The 6,416-nt window shown below is 44.0% G+C and overlaps 1 protein-coding gene across 3 annotated transcripts in view; it reads right to left on the reverse strand.

Moving 5' to 3' along the window:
* Nedd4 (NEDD4 E3 ubiquitin protein ligase) overlaps positions 1–6,357 on the reverse strand; it is a 67,080-nt gene extending 60,723 nt beyond the window's left edge. For 2 of the 3 annotated variants that reach the window (XM_037210957.1, XM_037210956.1), the window contains exon 1: positions 6,257–6,356. The gene's annotated coding sequence lies outside the window, so the exon portion shown is untranslated. Of the gene's footprint in view, positions 1–6,256 lie in introns of all 3 variants that reach the window. The other variant, XM_037210955.1, reaches the window with a different exon arrangement.
* Positions 6,358–6,416: the final 59 nt, after the last annotated feature.

Below are 6,416 nucleotides of genomic sequence, written 5' to 3' on the forward strand. Positions count from 1 at the left end.
GCGAAGAGCCACGCTCAGATCATCTGCACCTACTCTTAACCACAAGGCCATTTCTCCAGCCCCTAAAAGGATCTGCCTGTCTCCCCTAGAGAAATCCTCCTACGTTCATTTCACTTCCCCAGCCTCCAGACCCGTCAGCTTGTACAACCCTGTAAACCAGTCCCACAATATCTCCCCCTATCACATCCCAGTGAGAATAACTACTAAGTCTCGGAAGCACAGTGTCTACCAATTAGCCTTCAGTGGCAGAAGTGTGCAGGTGGGGCTCGGAAACTAATGATACACAGGTACCTGCGCACCATTTTATTTTTGTTTTTTTTTTTTTGTTTTTTGTTTTCAGGCATATCATCCTGAAGGCACATCACCCCTGTGCATGTAACTAAGATCATGGTTAAAATCAGCCAAAAAAAGGAGTGTAGCCCCATTTTTTCTTAAAAGCAAGTATCATGTATGATTCAGGAAACACTTTCCAGATGACTAGAAATTATTTCTACTTAAAATTGTACTTGTGCTCTCCACCCTACCTTTCCAAAGAGATTTGCTAAGAAAGTCAGTTTCAAGGACAGATGTTTACAGTGATGGAGGTCTGTGGCTGGATGCTATGGTGGCTATGGCTCCCACTGCATCAGAGGATTTCTGAACTTCAGTTATGTGCTATCGTATGGGTGGTGCTCATCACACCACTGGCCCTGATAGCTGCTCAATCACTTCTTGAAAAAGCTCTATTTCGGGCTGGAGAGATGGCACAGTGGTTAAGAGCACTGGCTGTTCTTCCTGAGATCCTGAGTTCAATTCCCAACAACCACATTGTGGCTTACAACCAACTGCAATGAGATCTGGCGCCCTCTTCTGGCATGCAGGCAGAACACTGTATACATAATAAATAAATCTTAAAAAAAGAAAAGAAAAAGCTCTATTTCTATAGCACACATGAGGATCAACAAATCAGATACACCTAACATAAGAATAGGTACCACACTAAAAGTTAAATGACGGTTTTGTTTGTTTTTTGGAGAAATGGTTTCTCCGTATGATTTTGGTGCCTGTCCTGGATCTCATCTGTAGACCAGGCTAGCCTCAAACTCACAGAGAGCCGCCTGGCTCTGACTCCCAAGTGGCATGCGCCACCACCACCTGGAAATAATGTTTTAAATCTGTATCATCATGAAGACATTTCTGCGGCTGGGGATGAGGTTCAGTTGGCGGTATGAAAGCATATGGCACTGGGCTGGTGGAGGCAGGAGGATCAAAAGTTGAACGTCATCCTCAGATGCCAAAGGAACTTGACGTCAGACTGAGATACATACATGAAACCTTGACTCAATAAATAAATATTAAATAGAAACAGCTGGACTAATAATACGCACCTTTAATCCGAACACTTTTTTGGGAGGGAGAGACAGGCAAATGTCTGTGAGTTCGAAGCCAGTCTGGTTTCAGAACAGAGAGCTACATAGTGAGATCTTGTGTGGTATTGTGTTCCCCCAAATATTGTGCATGCTAATAAACTTATCTGGGGTCAGAGACAGAGCAGCCACAATATTAAACATAAAGGATAGGCAGTGGTAGCGCATGCCTTTAATCCTAGCATTCCAGAGCCCGAAATCCATGTGTTCAAGGATACAGGCAGGCATGGTGACTCATCACGCCTTTAATCCCAGGGAGTGGTGGTAGAAAGCAGAAAGGTATATAAGGCATGAGGACCAGAAACTAGAAGCATTTGGCTGGTTAAGCTTTCAGGCTTCTAGCAGCACAGTTCAGCTGAGACCCATTCAGGATGAAGACTCAGAGAGAGGCCTCTAGTCTGAGGAAACAGGACCAGCTGAGGATCCGGAGAGGTGAGGTAGCTGTGGCTTGTTCTGGCTCTCTCAGCTTCACCCCAATACTTGGCTCTGGGTTTGTTTTATTAGTAAGACTCTCTAAGATTCCTGCTACAATCTTGTCTTGGAGGAAAAAAGATTTTTCTCAGTGTTTTCAGAGCCATTGTCTTATGAGACAAGCAAGGCAAATACTGATATCTGCTTTTTTATTTTAAATAATTTTTTTTTGGGGGGGGAGATAGATCTCCTATGGGCCCAAGCTGACTCCATGACTCCTTATGTACCTGAGGACAAGCTTGAAATTTGGATCCTCCTGCCTCTGCTTCCCAAAGGCTGGGATGACAGGAATGCACGTCCATGCCGTTTCTGGATCCTCATTTTCTAAAGTGAGAGAACACTTTCTGATTTGCCTAGGGTTACCACTAACGTGCCAATCAGAGACAAAACCCTACAGAACTACAGAATTCTTGGAGTGGGATCTATTACATCTTGATTAATACATGGCTTTGGTTTTCCTTAACGTTTTTAATTATTTGGAGCTGCCCGGAAGGATGATGTGCCATTTAAGACTGCACACTGCTCTTATAGAAAACCAGAGTTCAGTTCCCAGAGCCCATGCTGGGCAGCTCACAACTCTCTTTAACTCCTGCCTCAGGGGATCCAATACCCTCTTCTGCCCTCTGTGGGCACTGCACACAGCTGTACATACACACATAAGAATAAAAACAGGTTTTTTAAAAAAAACATCGAAGTTGTAAGTGCCACATTTATCGTCTTTAAGTGTTCAATCACTAATACCGAAGACATTTCTCTTGCCCTCCCAGCTCACCATGGCACACACACAGTGTTTGACAAACATTGATGTTGGCAGTGAAGAAACTGTCACACCCGTGACAGTCACTGGAAGGAAGGACTAGACAGCCGGGCACAGTAGAACGCAGGAGCTGTCCTTTACGGCTGACATTCAACACCTTGACTAAAGTAGTACATACCCGAGCACCAGGCAGTCCAAGTAATCAGAACTTCAGCTCCCAATCCCCAGCCTAGAGATGCACTCAGACATGAGCACAAGAACACTGAGCAAGGACACCTATCAATCAGTAACAAGGAAAGCAATTCAGACCAAGTCTGATATTCCACACGGAGGGTTAATGCATAAAGGATGGTACTATGACCTGCAGGTGATGGAAAACTTTGGGTAAAAAATATATCACTGTAGGTCAATCTCACAAATACAACACTAAGGAAAAAGCCTGTCAGAAACACCCTCAGAGGTGCTACACGTATAAGTTTAAAAATATGCAAAAGGGAGCTAGAGAGATGGCTTGGCTATTAACCTGAGTTCAGTTCCCAACACCCATGGCAGGCAGCTCACAAATGCCTGTAATTCTACTTCCGAGGATCTGATGCCATCTTCTGGCCTCCATGGGCACTGCACTTTATGTGCACAGACACATAAACACATATATACATCATTTTTAAAATATGAATCAAACCTTTTAAAAATATGCAAAAGGAAATAATATTTTTAAAGATACATATATATATGTACATAATAAAATATTTTAGAAAGGAAATGAGTATTAAACAGAAAAGTTAGGATAGTGCCAGCACATATGGGGGAAGAAAAAGGGCCAGTGCTGGAAAGAGCACAAAAGAGGCCTTTGAGCTGCAGATATTCAGCTGAAGCACTTGTACAGACATCTGTCTGTCTACTAAATGTATTTGCACTGTGTATTCTTATTCATATGTACATTTCATAGCGTAAAAATAAATCACCAGGGCAGTAGAGGTGGTTAAGAATGCTTGCTTCGACATCATGAAAAACCCGAGTTCAGAAGTCCACACATACATAATCAGTCAGGTGTCCTGCAAATGTCTGTGACTCTAGCTCCAATAGGTCTGATACCTTCCTTCAGCCTCCACACTTAAGAATGCAAACGCCACACAGAGATAAATAATAAGCCTTTAAAAAAACACACCAAGTCTCAATTTCACCTGGCATCACAGGATAACCGACTGACAAGAGAAAAGTAAAAAAAAATTCCTGTATCACAGAAAAAAGCAAAAATACAAGCAAAAAGCAAAAAGGTTTTACAACTGCCCATATCAGCCACTGAAACCACATGTACCGTAAGATCTTACTCTGCACACTGCCTGTTGGTAAGACAGAGGCCCCTTGGTAAAAATGTCCATTGACTATTGTGATGTCAAGATTGCAGTATCTTCAGTCACTAGTACAATTCTCATTTCCTGCTTTTAATTACTTTTTGAGACAGGGTCTCCCAACATTAGTACAGGCTGGCCTCGAACGAACTCTCAATATCCCAGGCTCAGCTTTCAGAGTGCTAGGATTACAGGCATGTGTCACCAGGCCAGACTCAATTGCCATTTCTTGAAAAGAAAAAAAAAGTTATGCAATTTAACTATAGATTCTTTTATTCTAAAGCAGTTTCATTAAAAATTATCTATTTGTTCATGTGTGTGTCTATGTGAGTTTACGTATACACGTATGTGCAGATACACACACAGTGTGGGTGTCCTCCTCTGTCACTCCCACTTGCTTCTTTTAAGGCAGTCACCTCCCTAGCCCAGGCCTCATGGTTTCTCTGGTAGGCTTCCAGCAATCCTTCTGGCTCCACTCCCCTCTGAGCAGGGGTTACTGGCACTGACAGGACACCTGGTCTGCCATCCTGGTTCTGAGATCCAGACTCCAGGTGTCACGATTGTACAGCTGTCACTTTTAACTGCTAAGCTGTTTCTCCAGCCCTCAAATTCAGTTTCTTTGTAAGTGAAAAAAGTGATTCAGGGGGGTGAAAAGATGGCTCAGAGGTTAAGACCACTGACTGCTCTTCCAGAGGACCTGGGTTCAATTCCCAGCACCCATATTGTAGCTCAAAACTGTAACTCCAGTTCCACAGGAAAACACCAATGTACATAAAAAAATTAATAATTAAAAAAAAACAGAGTGATTCAGACCATTTCATTCCTCTTTTGGTGTTTATATCAGATAACCAAAACAGACTGGATCCTTAACACTATGTCTTATGTGTTAAGGTTTGATTCTGTGTGCATAAGCTCATGTGCAAAATTGATCTTGCGCACCACTGTTCAGAGTTGGGATGTGACTGGACCATGAGAGCATTGATCTCATCAACGGATTCTTTTATATATTCACATCTAAATGGGACTCCATTACGAAAGTGACACCCGCCCCCTGCCACCACAAAGGTGAGCAGTTCTGTTTTACCACACATTTCTCCCATGATGCTCTGTCTCCTCACAGGCCCCCACGTAAGTCCTGAGTGCCCATGGACTAAAACCCTTAAGAGCATGAGCCAAGTAAGTCTTCACTCCTTCAGACGGATTTCTCAGTTATTATGTTAGTGAGTTGGAAAGCTAACGCAACCCACATGTTCAGACCTTACAGGTATAAAATATAAATGTAAGCCAGCTGGGGGAAGGTTTGAAAATGCATCCGAAAAAGGGAAAAGCAGGAAAACTACAGAGCTTCCTGATGTTTTTTCAGGAAGGCAGGAGGCAGAAGGAAGGCAGAATGATCGTTTAATAAAAATGAAACCAGGCTGAGCACGGAGATTCAGGCCCATAATCCCAGCACTTAGAAGACAGTAACAGGAGAGTCACTGCAAGTTCACGGCTAACCTGACCTACACAATGAGCTCAGGACAGCTGGGGGTACTTACGGAGACCCTGTCTCAAAGACAACAAAAGCAATACGGGTTGGCTTTGCTGGGGCCTTTGTGAATGATGCTCATCCCCTAGTGTGGAAAGGCTTGTAAGTGAGTCGGGATAAGAGAGTGGCTGGACACTGAAACAGAGCACAGGTAACCTCAAGAAAAGCTACCATAGGGATGCCTTACAAGCATGAGGACCTGAGTATTGATTCCCAGTAAAATGATGGGTGTAGTGGTATACACTTATAATCCCAGCACTAGGAGATAGGAGGTGGAGCTAGGCAGGTTCCAGGACACTCTGAGGTATAGCCAGCCTTGCCGACCTAGCAACGCTCCAAGCCAATGTGACCCTGTCTCTATACAAAAGCTCTAAGTCTCCTGAGGAATGACACCAGAGGTTGTTCTCTGACCTCCACGGAAACCAGTGGACACACATTTGCACACACAAATGGGGATGGGGGGGGGATACAACACTGTGGTTAATACACACAAGTACAGACATTCAAAATTCAAAGGACATGGCATGGAAAACAAGAGGGGATTCCCCTCCTCCATCTTCTGTCACAGAGGCTTTGAGGGAAACTTTACAGTCTTGACAACCAGGAGAGGGGGGTGGGAACAGAAGAGAATGGTTGGATCGACTCCAGGGACCTCCCTCAGCAGCCCTTCTGTCTCTCCTCCCACTCTCCCGAGGTCCACCCTCCACGGTCCTTCACCCTCACGCAGTGCAGCTCCACTTACCAGACGATTTTCATCAAACACCTCGAACAGGAGACGGTGCTGCTGCGGAAGGACCTAAGAGAAACAACCTTTCTTTAAAAACATGAACATCTAGCCCCAGACGCCAAGAAACATCTTCAAAATGTGGCCGCTTGTTGACCCGTTATGCAGTGAAATTCAC

This window comes from Peromyscus leucopus, chromosome 14 (assembly GCF_004664715.2).
Source record: "Peromyscus leucopus breed LL Stock chromosome 14, UCI_PerLeu_2.1, whole genome shotgun sequence".
NCBI lineage: Eukaryota > Metazoa > Chordata > Mammalia > Rodentia > Cricetidae > Peromyscus > Peromyscus leucopus.